Source organism: Harpia harpyja, chromosome 5 (genome assembly GCF_026419915.1).
Source record: "Harpia harpyja isolate bHarHar1 chromosome 5, bHarHar1 primary haplotype, whole genome shotgun sequence".
Lineage (NCBI taxonomy): Eukaryota > Metazoa > Chordata > Aves > Accipitriformes > Accipitridae > Harpia > Harpia harpyja.
In genome coordinates this window covers 73,755,463-73,772,289 of record NC_068944.1, presented here as the reverse complement: position 1 = coordinate 73,772,289, position 16,827 = coordinate 73,755,463, and positions in this window count along the sequence as shown.

The following is a 16,827-nucleotide window of genomic DNA, read 5'->3' as shown; positions in this document are numbered from 1 at the left end:
CTGTGTGTGAAGTAGCTCCTGAAGCTGGTGCTAGGTCAGACAGAGAGTGTATCAAGGTGGCAACTTTAAAGGTGTTGAAGGACTGGGGATTTGGTCCTGTTTCTGCCATTGATCCATTCTCCGGACTCAAACAGGTCTGCTGTCTTAGTTCCCCATTCCTCCCACTCCATTCAGTATGTGCAGTCATCCTGCCTTTCTCAAGCTTGTCTAGTATAGGACATAAGTATAAAGGCAGTACTAGCAGTGGGGCACAATTAAAGACAAGGTTATTCCCCTGTTTTGGGACATGTGCAAGAATGAAATTCTAGTAACTGTAGCCTTTTTTAAAGGCTTGTGTCTAACACACCGAGTCCTTCCAGGGCATCATCTTAGACAAGTGGTAAGAGGGACAATTTCTCATGTCCCATGTCAAACTCTTCAGATTCTATCTTGCTGGTTTTCTTCTACATTGCACAGGGTTTGGGCTTGAGGATTCATTTCCAATTTTGACTGCCTTTCCCTTCTGCTTCTTGGCCAGTGATTCCCAAAAAGCAAGCTGACTTTAGCTTGTTTGGGGAGTTTATAGCATCTCATAGCTTTCACTTTTGGTTTTGGCCAATCAGGTTTCACAGACTTAGTTTAACTAGTCCTCTCTCAAAAAACCACAGACCTAATTTCTGAAGACTGATTGTATCTGTTAATAATATACCTGTCATTCCTGGGAGTGAATGGAGCTAAAAAGGGGGTTAAAGGCTGCAAGAAAATGTAATCTTTAATAAATAGTGCCAATACCTTTGCTGTAATTCTCCAGTCTGTTGGGATCAAGAGAAATTCTGAGAAATTAATGCAAGTGAGGGCACCTTGACCATACCATCATGCTGCTTGAGCAGACTGAATATGTTATTCAGCTAGAAGAAATTCTGTCCTGACACCATGCTGTCTGCCACCTCTTCCTCTCCCTTTGTCCTGGTTGCTTCCAAAATTCCACCTCACAAAGTGGAAACCTCAGTAAGTGCATACGTGCTGCGGTATTCTGGCATCTGTGTTAGTGGCGTAGTTACGCAGAGCAATAACTAGATCTTGGTGTTGTCATTAAAATGGCATTAAAATCTAATCTCAAACTGCTTATCCTGTATTTGTTGTACTATTTGTATTGTTGCTAAGCACCCTTCTTTGCCTGTGCTCATTAAAACTTGAAGTGTTAATATCAGGGAATGGCAAACTGCTAGGATATAGGCCCCTGGCGAAAAGACCTAGATATAATCCATACTCAGGGGCTGAGGGGGAGGAGGGAGAGGGGGGAATTGTTAAAGCTGACATTCAGTATTGATGGGACTTGTGCATGCATTTCCCTTCACCACATACTGTACTGCAAACTGGCATAGGAGAAGAGCATTGTCCCCTGGAATTCCATAGGACTTTCATTTGAAAACTTTGAACTCTTGCAGCAGAACAGTAATCAAATGCAAAAGCAGTGAGTGAAAAAAGCTCCAAATAGAAATTCAGGAGAATAATATATATAAGGGCAGAGGACTCTTTAATTTAACGTACAAATGCATAACACTTCACAGGCGGGTAGCTCAAGCCAGACAAGTTCTGACTACAGATAAGCTGCATATTTTTAATGCTGGAGAGTTCACCTGAGGATATGGCAGATTATCCACCACCTAAAGTCTGTAAAACCCACAGTCTAGCTCACCCGAAGGTATGACTGTAACACTCTACCTTGTTTTATGCAAAGTGAAAGTTATAAAGGATCCTTCTGTCTTTAAAGTTTATGGCTACAATCTATGGCTACCATAAACCTAGAAGATTAGATCCCAACATTTACTGACTTCTCCCTCAGTTTGCCTCTGCATGAATTTCAGCTTTTTAGTTTTCAATGGCTATGAGCAATCCTTAAAGAATTGAAGGTCACCTAGCCAGGAGTGCTGATCAGAGGGCTGTTGTGTTCAGCGGTGGTGTCTCTGAGTTAGCAAACCAAAAATGAAGTGGCAGTTGCTGTTCTCCTCATACCTTTTGCAGTCAGCAGCAGATTTCCAGGCTCACAAATGGAAGACTGGTCCTGAATTCACTTTGAGTGGAGTTTAGCACCAACCACTTTTCCCAGTCTTTGAAAAGTCTTGTGGTTGATCAATCAAATATATTGCATAGTAGCAGACATCAAAGGAAACACAACTTTGCAGACCCCCAGAAAAAAAAAAGTGTGACAAATAGTGTCCTACATATGATACAAAAGATGTGATATCTGAAAGGAGAGTGCTAGCTAGTGAAAATGCAGTTGTTGGGGATGTATCCCCAGAGGTTTTCTCTGGGTTCCCTACGCCAGGAGGGTATACATCCAAAAAGCCATCATCACTAAGAGGCCACTGTTCCTTCTAGCTGGATGGACCCCAATGCCACCTGCCTCTCTGTCTTCATCTGTGCTCTGTAGCCTGTCGTGGTTTAAGCCCAGCCAGCAGCAAAGCACCACGAGGCTGCTCGCTCAGTCCTACCCCCAGTGGGATGGGGAGGAGGAAATATAAAGAAACACTTGTGGGTCGAGACAAGGACAGGGAGGGATCACTCCCCACTTACGGTCATGGGCAAAAGACAGGCTCAACTTGGGGAAAATACAAAATCAGTTTAAAATACTACCAATCAAATCAAAACAAGGATAAAGGGAAGTAAAACCCAGATCTTAAAACACCTTCCCCTCCCTGCTCCCTCCTTCCCGGCTCAACTCCACTCCCGGTTCTCTCTCCCTCCTCCCCTCAGCGGCGCCGGGGGACGGGGAATGGGGGTTGGGGTCGGTTCCTCACACCTTGTCTCTGCCGCTCCTTCCTCCTCAGGGGGAGGAGGACTCCGCACTCCTCCCCTGCTCCACCGTGGGGTCCCTCCCACGGGAGACAGTCCTCCGTGAACTTCTCCAAGGTGAGTCCTTCCACGGGCTGCAGTTTTTCGCGAACTTCCCTGGCGTGGGTCCTTTCCCCGGGCTGCAGTCCTTCAGTCCCAGGCTGCTCCAGGGCGGGCTTCCCCAGGGAGCGGCGGCCATCTTGGGGGGCATCCATCCCCCTGCTCCGGCGTGGGCTCCTCTCTCCCCGGGCTGCAGGTGGGCATCTGCTCCCCCGCTCCCCTCCATGGGCTGGGGGGGGACAGCCTGCTGTCTCCCCACGGGCTGCGGGGGCATCCCCTCCTCCCTGCCTTCCTCACTGACCTCGGTATCCGCAGAGGGGTTCCTCTCACATTCCAATCCCCCCACTCACTGCAGGTTCCCCTTCTTAAATCTGTTCTCCCACAGGTGTTACCACCATCACTGATGGGCTCGGCCTGGGCCAGCGGTGGGTCCGACTTGGAGCCGGGGAAGCTTCTAGCAGCTTCTCACAGGAGCCACCCCTGCAGCCCCTGCTCCACTACCAAAAACCCTGGGCCACACAAACCCAAAACAAGCCTCATCTCAGAACTTGATAATCCGACTTCAGAAATGACATTTTTCTGGTGATGCAACACCAAATCAGTGCAAGAGGCTCAGGTCTGACATGAATCCATGGGATCGATAGGTTTAATTATCATTGATTGCACATGATCAGTCACTGTCAGAGGCACCAGATTCAACAGAACGTTTCCCTACACTTGAGCAATGGTACCATAGGAGAAACAAAGCAATCTATCATGAGCAAGTGCCATATCATTCAGCACATCAAACTGCAATGAAAGCCTAAGTAGCATATCTAATGAAGATCACTCTAAGCCATACAAAGAAAGGTTTTTAACTCCCCAGAGTGTTCTGCCTATGAACCATGAGACAGGTGGTAAATGGTGCTTAAATAAATACTACATCCAAGCCATGGATTTCTTATGTTTGTTAAAGATCTCAGCAGTCGTCAAGAAGCTTTTTATTTTTCAGCCATCCTAGGGAAACTATAAAATGTGTTGCCATTCTCACTGCCATGCAAACAAACTTTCCTTGAATGGTTAAGGCAGCAAGAAAATAACAAGAGAGGGAGAGACTGATGCCATGAGCAAAGCCCAGATGGAATAGCCCACACGTGAGTCTTTGTTCTGAAACTCGCTGGGTTTTGCCAGACTTAAGTGTCTGACAGAGCCAGCCTGGAGCTCACTGCTGCTGAGACGCCCAAAGTGATCCCACATCCAGTCATTTGGTGCGTGAACCTTATGAGGACTTGCATTTAGTAGGATGCAGTGACTCTCACATCAAAGGTATTGGTTCAGCTGGGGTCAGACCATTAGCACAAAGTTATGTCTAAGGAGAAATCTTTCCAGTACTTTGCAGGTCTCACCGTTGAAAAGTTCAAACTGAAACTTCTTCCTGTAATGCAAGCTTTTTTTTTTTTTTTTCTTCCATTCCCTGGAGACTTAGTGTCACATCTCTCATAGTGCTCTTCTCCACTGGACTATTGCTACACATCTTTACTGAGCAGTCACATTCAAAACCGAATACAGTATGGCATCTGAAGTCTTTCTAGAGCCAAAGGAAGGACAACTGCATGTCTTGAAAGTTATAACCCTGTTTGTTCACCCTTGTATGGTGGCGATTTCTCTTTTTTCACAAGTAATTCAGCTTGTCATCTGCTGTGATACCACACTTTGCTACAGAGCTGCTGTTGGCAAATTTTGATATTGGTGTATTTGTATAAGCTGAAGTTTGTAACCTTGCACTTGTCTCTGCTGAATTTCAGCTTTCCTTCTCCCACCCCAGACAGGTTATACAATTCTTCAAAATCATTCTGAATTCAAATCCTGTCCTCCTGTGCTTACAATGCCTCCGAGCTTTATGCCATCTGAAAATTTAATAACCATACTCTCTTTTCTATCTTCTAATTCATTAATGAAAACATATGTCAGGATTGGATCCAGAACAGACCTGGCTGAAGTCCACTTTCTATATCCTTCCACTCTGACAAAGCACCACTGATAACCTTTCTGATACATTATCAAACCAGCTTTGCACCCAATCGATCATTGTCTCTCCTAGACCACGCTGCTGTGGCTTGCTTATGAGAATGTCGCATGCAACCATTTCGAAAACCTTAGTAATGGTAAGATTTGTGACAGCTACTTTTCCTTTATTCCTAAAGCCTGTTACATTGCTAAAAGTGGAGATTAGATCAGTGCAACACAATTTATTCTTGACAAATCCACATGGGCTACTTGTCCTTGCTGCTACATGAAGCAGCTGCTGCTGTGACTTGTTATCTTCCAGGTGCTTATGAAATGTGCATTTGTTCCAGAATTTTTGCAAGGCTTGAAGGCAGGTGAGGATCATTTCCCATCCCTCTCCCCCAACAAAACAAAAAAAAAAAAAAAAAAGAAAACAAATGCCTTTTAGCTTTGACTGTATATTCCTTATAGCTACCATAACTTTTTGGCCTTGCACAGGCCTGGTGCTGTGTAAAATAGCTATCTTTAATGCAACAGCCACTTGCTGCTTCAGCCTCAGGAGAAAGATTCAGGGCTGGTCAGGGACCAGGACTCTAGTAGAGCCCATTAGAGCACAAGCACATCCAAGCTGGAAGGATTTGGTAGGGTCTGTACCATGCATGTCCAGTCGTGACGTGCTCTGAGTGGCCCCATGGTGGTAGTGGAGGGCTACAGCTCCTCTTGCAGTTTGGGAAATGCAGCTCAGAAACCTGTGGGAAAACATTGACTTCCATTTCCCTACTTGGTTGCTGTGCAGAGGACTTCAGCCTGGTCTTGGTTCAGGGAAAAGGCAGTCACTGGGAGGGGGAAATGACACAAATCTCAAGGTACCTGACCCATTTTGGTCCTGTCTTGCCAGCTGAGAGCTCTCCTTGGCTTTTCTTTCTGCGTCCTGTTTTCAAATAGGTGTTCTTAATCCTATTTCTTAGACTCAGAATGGGCCTGAGTAGCATGCAGTTTCTAAGGCGGCAGCAGAAAACTGACAGTTTTGATCTTGCAATAACTAACTTCAGTAGCTCACAGTGTGCGTCTGTGTGTGTTCCCTGGGCAGCTATGTCAACTAGAGGATATCTGCACCCTTCAACTTGTAAAAAGGGTGTTTCAGATCAGCCCAGACATCTTTTGATCTAGATGAAAGGAAGATTCGTTTCTGTTCTCAACACTACCGCTGGCTGTTAGGAGGTTGGCCCTTTGCATTAGGTCTGTACGTTCACAGAAACAATAGGAAAAAAAGTTAGCTCACACAGGCTAAACATCTGCCAGACTGATTGCTTCTGCATAGTTTTCACACATAAAATACTGTTGCACTTCAGCTATTTCTAAACACCCACACAGCAATAACAGCATGGTTCTGTGTCTGGTTACTATTTGCAAAGTTTCCTTTTCAGATGTAAAGCAGGCCTTATCCAGACTGAATAACTGTGATTTGTTCCTAGAGCACTAATAAACCTAAATTGTCCCTTATTCCTAATTTTTTTTCAGCTGTGAGGTTCAAGCACTTTGGTCATGCCATTCATTTCTTCTTCTAGTGTTTGGTGGTGTCGGGGTTTGCACAACTGGGAAGAGTTGCATGACCTATGGTACATGGGACTGAGAGGCAGAGCTTCTCTGTAGACCCCCTTTGAGCTAATGTCTATCAAAAGGCTACCTGCCCTTCCAAGAAGTTAGACTTGATGACCCTGCTTGTTCCTTCCAGTTCTGTGCTCTTGGTTTTCTCTTTGCTTACTACATGGTGTTGCTTGTTGGGAACGTGCTAAACTGATGCTCTGTATATCTAGATGGTTTCTGTTTGAAATGTTAAGGTTATTTTTCTCTAGCTTTTTGTACTGTTGTTTGTACTGTACAGGCTGACACCAGTTCTGCACAGTTCTGGCACATTCTGCACAGTCATATACACTAGGATTTTTTTTGTTGTTTCGTAGAAAACTTTTGATGATCTGACTGAATGAAATTAGAAAAGAAAATGAAAGGAGTTATATGATGCCATGGGTATGTGTGCATGTGGATTCTGCATCCTCCTTTAGCAGAGCCATTAGGCAGATGCCCCGTACGGATCCCAGTTCCTCACCCTGTTTTAATATTCAAAGCACTTTACAGACTCTTCTGAGTGTCATTGTGTTCATGCCAGACCTTCAGATGTTTCTTCAGAAAGAAAGGGTAATAAGGGACTGACATGATACAGGAAAACTAGCATTTGCTTTATTTGAACTAGGTAGGTTGTCACTGGAAACAGCTTGCATTTCAGACTGGTAGAAAGAGCCTAAGCCAAAATGATCTTTCTCCTCTCTAGAGAACAACACATAGGATATTTCACAGTTATTTTTCAAAATGAAATGTGCTTTTTAGTGGCACAAGTCCTCCCCTACCCCCTTCCCAGAAAATTAATAAGAACAGTGTTTTATTTCAGATGTATCAAAAGTTTGCCTTTAACTTTTCTTACTGCAGACAATAGTAACAAATCTACATCTTATTTTCTTTTTCTTTCTGTGAATACTGCATGTATCATATGTTGGCAAAAAATAGACATTGTTGTTGGAGAAAAAAACAGAAGCTTTTTTAATCTAATCCCCTGGATAAAAAGAGGGTGGCTACAGTCATAAAGTTAAATTGATGTTTTCAGAGCTGGAGCTGTTGAGCTGCAGGATCATTCACGAGTCTGCAAAGACTGATTCCCTCTTACCTCCAGGATGGATTGCAGTCATTAGTCTCTGGCACTGACTGTAGAGAGCTCCTTATGCAAACGGTCTCAAACTGCTTCCCACTCAAGACCCCTCCATGTGACAGGAGTACTGTGCATTGCCAGCCTTGTTGGTCCTTGCTGGAGAAGAAACGAGGACCAAAGGGACCCTAGAGCAAAGCTCTTCTCTAGAGGGATTCCCTGCAGGCCCAGCTTGCTAAAGCTGACGAGTGTTTCCTTGAATAGAATGCTCTAAGGTACAAACTGCTGCCTGGGTAGGGTTGCTTATATATTTTCTGAAAACACTTGTCTGCAGTCTTCTGCAGGCATCTCCTAACAAATGGGTCCTGGCTTGACCCCACAGCTGGGGAACTGTTACAGCGATAGGCTGCAGTGAATTCTCAAATTCAGTATCTACCACAGAGAAATCAACCATCTCAGCTACGGGTCCCTGCCCTTCACTTGAATCTGCAGCCAGAGAGGTCTAAAACAAGTCTTGAAACATTGAGGACAAAGTTTTGGAGGTGATATGTTGGTATTAATTGCACACCGTGGTGCTCACTGGCTATTTCTGTATATGCTAGTCTATGCCTGTGATCCTCTGGTCAGTGACTATGGCTGAACTAGTTGGTCTGCCCTGGCTACGCACCTGGAAAAAAATCTAGAGGGTTTAACCTGCTGGAAATGGTGTCTGGAACTACCGTTCTTGTAGCACTAGTCTGTTGTAGGCACCCTGAGCATGAAGGTCGGCGCTTACAGATGGATTTGCCTATACATTTTCCTGAAAGTGAGACTCCCCCACCCCCAAAATTCCCAACAGAGCTTAAAGCCTCAAAAGCTGGGTTGTATTACAACAGGAACTAGGGCACTAATAATTTTAAACCCAAGAAAGCTCAGAGTGGGAGAGAACAAATGAAAATTGGTTTATAAACACAGCTCTGTACCGGCAATGCAGTCCTTTATTTGAGATTTGTTGTCTCTCCAGTAATCTTTCAGTAGCTTCTGGGATCGTAACATACTGCACATGGTACCCTCTGGAGTAGTTTCTTTTCGTCCCTTATTAGTCCTGGCTGCCTGTTTCTGGAAGAAGAGCCATGCTGGTTCAGATCAAGGGTTATCTTGGACCATCTGTGCAGTATTTGCTTTCTAATTAGGGCCGTAAAAAGTAGCCTAAGGAAAAATAAGAACAAGGAAAAAACATTTAATACTACCCTCTAATGCTTTGCCAGTTTCTGAGTATTTATGGTTCAGGAGAGACCTTAAATTGATGTAGCTTGTCTGCTTAACAGATAATCCCAAGATCTCTCTTCCAAGTACCAGTCCAGTCTGCTCTGAGCCCACACAAACTTCTTGCATCCACACCATCTTTGGCAAGGAGTTTCCTAGGTCCTTAGCCCATTTCATAAAGAATCACCTCCTTTTGAGGTCTCCACTGGCCTCACTTCACGGTACTCTGAACAGTCAGTCCCCATCCACCTTCTTTTTGCTGCTTGTAAGATATGGACACTTTCTACCTCCTGCCCATGCTGCAGCCTCCCTCCTGGCCATGTTTCTTCTCTACCTATTCCACAGGTATCTTGAAAGCTTTTCTCTTCTAAGCATGTTTAGTTATTCTAAGGAAGGCACAAGCTTCTCCCTTCTTGATGCTTTTACCTGGCTAGGTTGTTGCATCACTGGCAAAAGGAAAACAGATGGCCTTCCTTCTTACTGCTCAACCACAGCCTTTGAGAGAAAAACCCATGAACAACGCATGAAACACATATGACTGGTCTCACTGAGTTTTTAATTGTGGTTTAAGGAATCCCTTCTTTTTTTTCCAACCCCCTCCACTCCAGCAGTTTTTCTTTGCTCAAAAAATGACGCTTGTTTTTCAATTAAAATAGAACAAGGACCTTTTTTGAGCAAATATATTAATTAAAACTAAACATGTTTGGGGCTGAATTACAAGGTCTCTGTGGGATAAAGGACGTTCCAGTAATACTAAAAAGAAAAGATGCAGAGTCATCTAGTATGAAAGTGCAAGCTAGATCTATACTAAAGACTGCTTTAGTTCCACTCACTTCTGTACAACTGCAGCAATTTACTGCACTTGACCTTTAGCATGAGATTTAGAAAGGAAATGTTTGATATTCTACTCTATTTACAGGAAACCTATGAGGCAGATAAGTAATACTGTCTTCTTTTCCAGATTATTCCCTGAATAATTTCTTTGATACACAGTCAGAATTCAGAGACCTTGATTTCTTGCTCAACGATCTCTTAGCAAGAGGGAGCCTGCCATTGAACGCACTACATCTTGACATCACAAGCCATACACTCCTGTTTTCAAATTCTTCCTTGAAGTCCTTCAAGAATTATACTGAGAATCAGCACAAATCTATTTTTTTAGGGAAAAATCTGTGAAGCCTGTTAAAATAGGTGGAAATCGGCCTATCCTGGAGGTTAGCATTCTGGCTTTGTTTCCTCCAGCACTTTGTACAACTTGGGAATCAGTTCTAAATTTCACATGAAATTACCTCTACATGAGTCCCATCATAAACACACCATATAATCTGCAGCAAAGAAATGGATCTTTTCTGCAGTGTTCACTGGCAAGTGGTGCTGGCTATATATGAAGTCATCACAGAGTATTTTCTACTGGTTATTCTGGAACCCAGAAGTCTTTCAATAATGGATGAGAAGAACATTGATTTAATTCTTGCCATGTTCATTTTACTCTAGAATTTCAATATACATATCCAGATATGTGCATATAGCTTTCAAGCATTATTTCTGCCTTTTTTAAACACAGCATGGGAATTCTGAGAGCTTTAAGCTCTGAGATTTTGTCGTGGTTTAACCCCAGCCAGCAACTAAGCCCCACTCAGCTGCTCACTCCCTTCCCCCCCCACCCAGTGGGATGGGGGAGAGAATCGGGAAAAGAAGTAAAACTCATGGGTTAAGAACAGTTTAATAGAACAGAAAAGAAGAAACTAATAATGATAATGATAACACTAATAAAATGACAATAATAATAATAATAAAAGGATTGGAATATACCAGTGATGCACAATGCAATTGCTCACCACTTGCTGATCGATGCCCCGTTAGTCCCCGAGTGGCGATCCCCCCGCCCCCACTCCCCCCAGTTTATATACTGGGCATGACATCACATGGTATGGAATACCCCATTGGCCAGTTTGGGTCAGCTGCCCCGGTTGCATCCCCTCCCAACTTCTTGTGCCCCTCCAGCCTTCTCGCTGGCTGGGCATGAGAAGCTGAAAAATCCTTGACTTTAGACTAATCATTACTCAGCGACAACTGAAAACATCGGTGTTATCAACATTCTTCTCATACCTAACTCAAAAACATAGCACTGTACCAGCTACTAGGAAGACAATTAACTCTATCCCAGCTGAAACCAGGACAGATTTGTAGGACCATCACTATATTAGAGTACTATAAAATATCTACGCAGTATCTATTCATAAACCATCAGATGAAGCTCCCATACTGGAAACTGCACTAAGAGAGTGCTGCAAAGCTGCACGTACAATGTTTTAAGCAGTGTTTCAGAACTAGGGTATGATGATGAGCACTGGGGGAAAAGGACCAGTTTTCAGGAAGGAGCCTCTCAAGGGTAGCATCCAGGTATGTAAGAAGCTGAGTTGCATTCATGCAGTTAAGTATGTAATTCCAGAAGCCAGTCTATGATACTGGCCACTTTGTATGACCAATACTGATCTTTCATACAGAGTAAAATCTCTCATTATTAATGAAGGACACAGGCTTTCTCTTTAATCCTCCCACTTACTTGCTGTTGAGTGATGTTTACTGAGTAAATCATAAGTGCTTTTTTTTTTTCATGATTACTTTGAGTCTTGTCTTTTATTCCTTACCTACTTTCCTACTAAGTTAGTCCATGAGGTAAAGTGAAACCAATACTAACCTAGGCAGCAGAGTTTCAGACTGGATTTTGTAGCATCTATTGAAGCATGCTAACTTTTTACATGAATAGCTTTTCCAAAATGGTGTCCAAAATGAAAATGAGATTTCACAAGACCAAGCGTCCTTGTGGCTTTGTATTGCTGTTTTTTTTTTTCCTCATGATGCAAGTGAATTTTATGCAGTGTTCATTACATAGTATATTGTCGATGCATAAACTCGCTATAGATAACAGTGCTAGAGATAGCAGCGGGGATCAAGAGCTACGGTATTTTTGTGTGGAGAAATTCTATAAGTGAAAAAAGTGCCATGAAAATGCAAGGCATGAATACATTATGGCCTCCTCAGATTTCAGAGCTGTCTAAGGGCTCAGTCAATGTAATTACTTCAGTCACATGCTTTCTCCATGCCACATGTCATGGTTTAACCCCAGCCGGCAACTAAGCCCCACGCAGCCACTCACTCACTCCCCCCCGGTGGGATGGGGGAGAGAATCAGAAGGGTAAAAGAAAGAAAACTCGTGGGCTGAGATACAGACAGATTAATAGGTAAAGCAAAAGCTGCACATGCAAGCAAAACAAAACAAGGAATTCATTCCCCACTTCCCATGGCAGGCAGGTGTTCAGCCTTCTCCAGGAAAGCAGGGCTCCATCACACGTAATGGTTACTTGGGAGGACAAACACCGTCACTCCGAACGTCCCCCTTCCTTCTTCCCCCAGCTTTATATGCTGAGCATGATGTCATACAGTCTGGAATATCCCTTGGGTCAGTTGGGGTCAGCTGTCCCAGCTGTGTCCCCTCCCAACTTCTTGCCCACCCCCAGCCTGCTCGCTGGTGGGGTGGGGTGAGAAGCAGAAAAGCCCTTGACTCTGTGTAAGCACTGCTCAGCAGTAATGATAACATCCCTGAATTATCAACACTGTCTTCAGCACAAATCCAAAACATAGCCCCATACTATCTACTGTGAAGAAAATTAACTCTATCCCAGCCAAAACCAGCACACCATGTTAACAGAACAGAAGGAAGACATAAAGTATAGTAACTGATAAACTCTTTTGGTCCAGACTTTGTTCAACAAATAGCATACCAAAGTAGGTTTTGCTGCCTTTATGGTGAAGTTATTAAGAACTAAACTAGAATTATCACAACAATAAGTATTGTGGGCCATTATGTATCTGCTTCAATAGCTGAAGAGAAAAGCACACCCTTGCCTCCAGAAATTAAAATCAGCTTAGTACAAGACTATGGTCAATAAGCATTCACGTTCACACTTGTCCACCTAGGCTAACGCTAAGGGATTTGAGAAAACAGTAAGTCATGAAAAGACATCGAATTGTACAGGTGGGATTGCTGTTAAGTCTCTGCTTACTGGACCAAGGCTTGAAAAGTCATCAGGTAAAGTGGTAAAGAACAAGTCCAGCACAGCAGGTGTCAGAGGATGCTTGAATTTACTAAGGGAGAAGAGTGACATGCTAAATTATATACAGAGGAAGACAAGGCTGATATTACATAGGCTGCTTGATTTAGCTGCTGCTCACTCACCTATCAAAGTTATCTCAGGCTAGACTGGATTCTGTATGCTGGCCCACAGTAGCATTTCACTGTATATAGATTTTTCTGGCTGCTAACTATTTTTATCAAGATCTCCAGAACAAACAAAAAAAAAAGCAAAATCAATAAGATAGTGTGCAAGTTACTGAAGAACTTTAAATCCTTAGGGTTAGCAGCAGTAGTTTCTATCCATTTTATATAATGCCTGTGGAAGTTGTCCGAGAGCACCACAAAGTGTTTTCAGAAAAGATTGCTTTCATCTGGTTGACAGTCTTCTATTTATAGTTGGCAAATATTTCCGCGGTGCAGGTTTATGAGCACTCTGTAGGCTTTGGTGTCGTGACTCAAGCTTAAGCCAGTTATAGCCATGCAGCAGGTTGTACGTGAGGCTTTTTTTCTGGGAGGAGCAATAGAGGATGCAGCAGTTACATTCATCTCAAGAACAGACCTGCCAGCCACAAGGTCCAATAATGAAGAAAAAATTGTGTAGTGCCTTAAAATGTCAAGCTTAATAATTTGGTTTGTCAATGAAAAAAAAAAAAAAAAAGGTAAGATACCCAAAAGCTGCAAGTCCCTTTGCTTCAATATATTTAATGATAATGATGAGGAAACAGATTCCAAGCAGAAAGTCAAGAGTCTGCATCTCAAACTGTGGGTATTTACTGACTATAATCACTGCTGGAGATGCAGCTATCTTTGTGCTCTGTCCTGTGGGTACCTTACTCAGAGTACCAAAATATTGTTGAACAGACCTGGAGAACAATGACATTACAACATTGTGTTCTTCCTTGGATGCAAAGCAGTGCTACACTTGTGTGCATTCAAACATTTAGGGGAAAAAAAAACCACAAAAAACTGAGCGCTAAAACTTAGGCAGTGTGGAAGAGATCTTTTTCAAAGCTGGAACAAGAACAAGAATGTGAGCTTTCAATGTCTCTCACTCAGAATTGCAGGGGTTTGCATGATATCCTTAATAGCACAGAGAATATCAGCTCTTCTTTTCCCGAAGTGGTTAAGCTGCCCCAGCATCTTCTGTAATTTAGATCAGTCCATCATTTACTGCACGTGGACTGTCAGGTTAGATCTTGGACATATTCCCTGCAGACTTATCCTTTGTACCCCAGGCAAGCACACACTGGGAGTGTTCAGTACATACAGGAGGGAGTTTGAACAATCGACCACAGAGAGTGTCACTGACATCCCGTGGGAGTCTGTATCTGTCTGAGATGGATTACAAGATCCTTTCAGAGTAGAGATGATATGGGAAAATAAGGATAATCATGGCAGTATTTGAAATTTATATCTTGCACATGCCTTGCACTCTATCTAATATGCCCACTTCACTGGGAAACATGGGGCTATTTATTCATGTTGAAATAAAAACAAAATATAGAGACTTATTAATAATTGGAGGAAACTTTCTTAGGGGCAGATATTTAAAGGTTGTGGGAGTTTGCCAAGGGCAAGACAAAGTGTACGACAACCTGTAGTATATCTGGATACTGGGGTTTATTTAAGAACCAAGGAGATAGGAGTTTTTACCCAACTCGATTATCTCAGACTCACTCACGCACTTTGCCACACAGTGTTTGCGTTCATCAGGATTCATCTTCCCTTCCCTGCAAGGAGGTTGCTGCTTGCCTGGGATAGTTAGGAAGCAAGTTGTGTTGGTCTGCACTGTGCTGCTACTCACAGTTACAACTCTTGGGTGTTACTGGTGAGGTCCCTGGGCATCCCCATGGACTTGTCTCCTTGCATCTGCCCCATCTCCAGGACCTCCCCCCATGTTCAGGATCTTTTCTCCAGCCAGGATCTTCACGATCTTCTTTCCAATCCCCCTGTTTCTTCCCAAAATCACTTCTTCCTTTTAAGTATATGTCTCCTCTTCTTTCCAGACTGAGAGCCCACAGTTTTTCTAGACTGAATGGTCTAGGTACAGAAGCACAGTAAGTGATCAGCCTCCTATCTGGTGGTCCTTTTTCATGTCTCTTTATTGATAGAAGGATTCAGGATGTGTCATTTCTGTTTAGATCAGAAGTTAGCAAAATTTACAGCCAGCCTTTACTGGTTGCAGCTAGCAAGTCGCAGGCTTCTGCTTGAGAGTTCAGAAATTCAATTTCAGACATTTCCCACAAACACACATACACCCAATTATCTGCCATCTCTCGGCTTTCACAATTTAAGCTATTTTTTTTTGCTTGTATGGATGTATGGATCACTAGATGAGAAGTATTGTCATTCAGGATTTTTAAACAGTCTTAAATTGTTGTCTCCAGAAGGCATCACTGGAGTCAGGTGATACCATTTTTGAAATGTCTGTCTGTGGGTTAATAATGAAGTGCCTCCACTTCTATCCTTTCATCTCAAAAACTGCCTAAATTTGATACTTTCATAAGCTCATCAGAGACCATTCAAAAGTAAACAGCCCTTATGTTTCTTACTTTCACCGTCTTCTCCCTTTTTCTCATTTTAGTTGTTGGAGAGACAAATTACGACAGCTACTGTTTTGCCCAGCACAACTGCTTTTTCAGTTACAGAGCTGAGGTCTCTGACCATAACGCACTCGATGCTGGGACGTTTAGCCTAGAGGAGGTCCTGTTGCACACACACTTGGAGGGTAGAGAACTGGGGAAAAAGCAGAAATCTTTGCTGATTTTGACTTTGACTATAAGCTTCTGTAGGCAGGACAGCATAGCATCTCTTTTGTTTGTTATTTCAATCTATGGGAGTCTTGATTAATTAAAAGTGGTTTTCAATGTATCATGTAAAAACTTTAGAATTTTTTTTAACTGTCAGATTGTTGTGATGATTGAGGGTGAGACATTTCTGGCACAGAGTGGTTGGTCTCCCTGCCTCGTCCTCACTCTTCATTAGCAATGGAGGCCAAACTGTGTAGTGTGAAAGTAAACATTTCAAAGTTCATAGATCAGCAGCTGGTGAGTCACTCCAGCGCCAAGGGGAATGTCAATAAGAAGAGATGCACTGTGAGAGGTGATTAGTTTCTGTACAGAGATTCAGTGATTCATTACAGGTCTTGCTGCATTTTAATTGAAAAGGTTAGAAAACTATGTTTTGACCTAGCAGTTAATAAGGAAAATAACACATTTTTGTTGAGTGGAAGGTCTTAGCTGAAACATTTACTAAAAACTGCTTGTAGCCATTAGTTGTACACGTCTTTCATGTCTTTTATTTGTATCTGTGCACTGGTATTAAGAAGATGAGTCTTGTGCCAGGATCGCATTGGAAAGCTGCGTGGAAATGCAAAACAGAACAGTGGTCTCTGACCTAAAAAGATACTATCATCAGTGTAGGGCATGAAAAAAAATCTAGGTGTGTACAGGTGACAAGAGGCAAGGATTTGAGAAGCAGTCATTTACGTCACTCAATGGTAACCTGAGAGGAGGTCAGAGGAAATGAGCGGAAATACACTGGCAGAACTGAGAGAAGACATTTGTTTAGGCAAGAAAAACAATTTTGTGCTTTTACCAAGAAGAGATTAAGAACAGAGAATAGGACTCTCCCTTCTCAAGAAGTCAGTGAAAACAGAGAGGAGAAGAAAGATCTGTGTGGTGTTGGTTGAAGAAAAGGTTTTATTATCATAAGCTGAGCTAGTAGAGCCAGATAGGGTTAAGATTATGCAAGACTTGCCCTCATTTCTGTTACTTGTAACTTTGCCAAACTTTAATTATCCTGGATGAAATTTTTCTTGCTGGGTGTGTGCCTAAGACTGCAGGGTGTGTATGTGTCTCCGTGTGTTGTACTATTTCAGTCATTC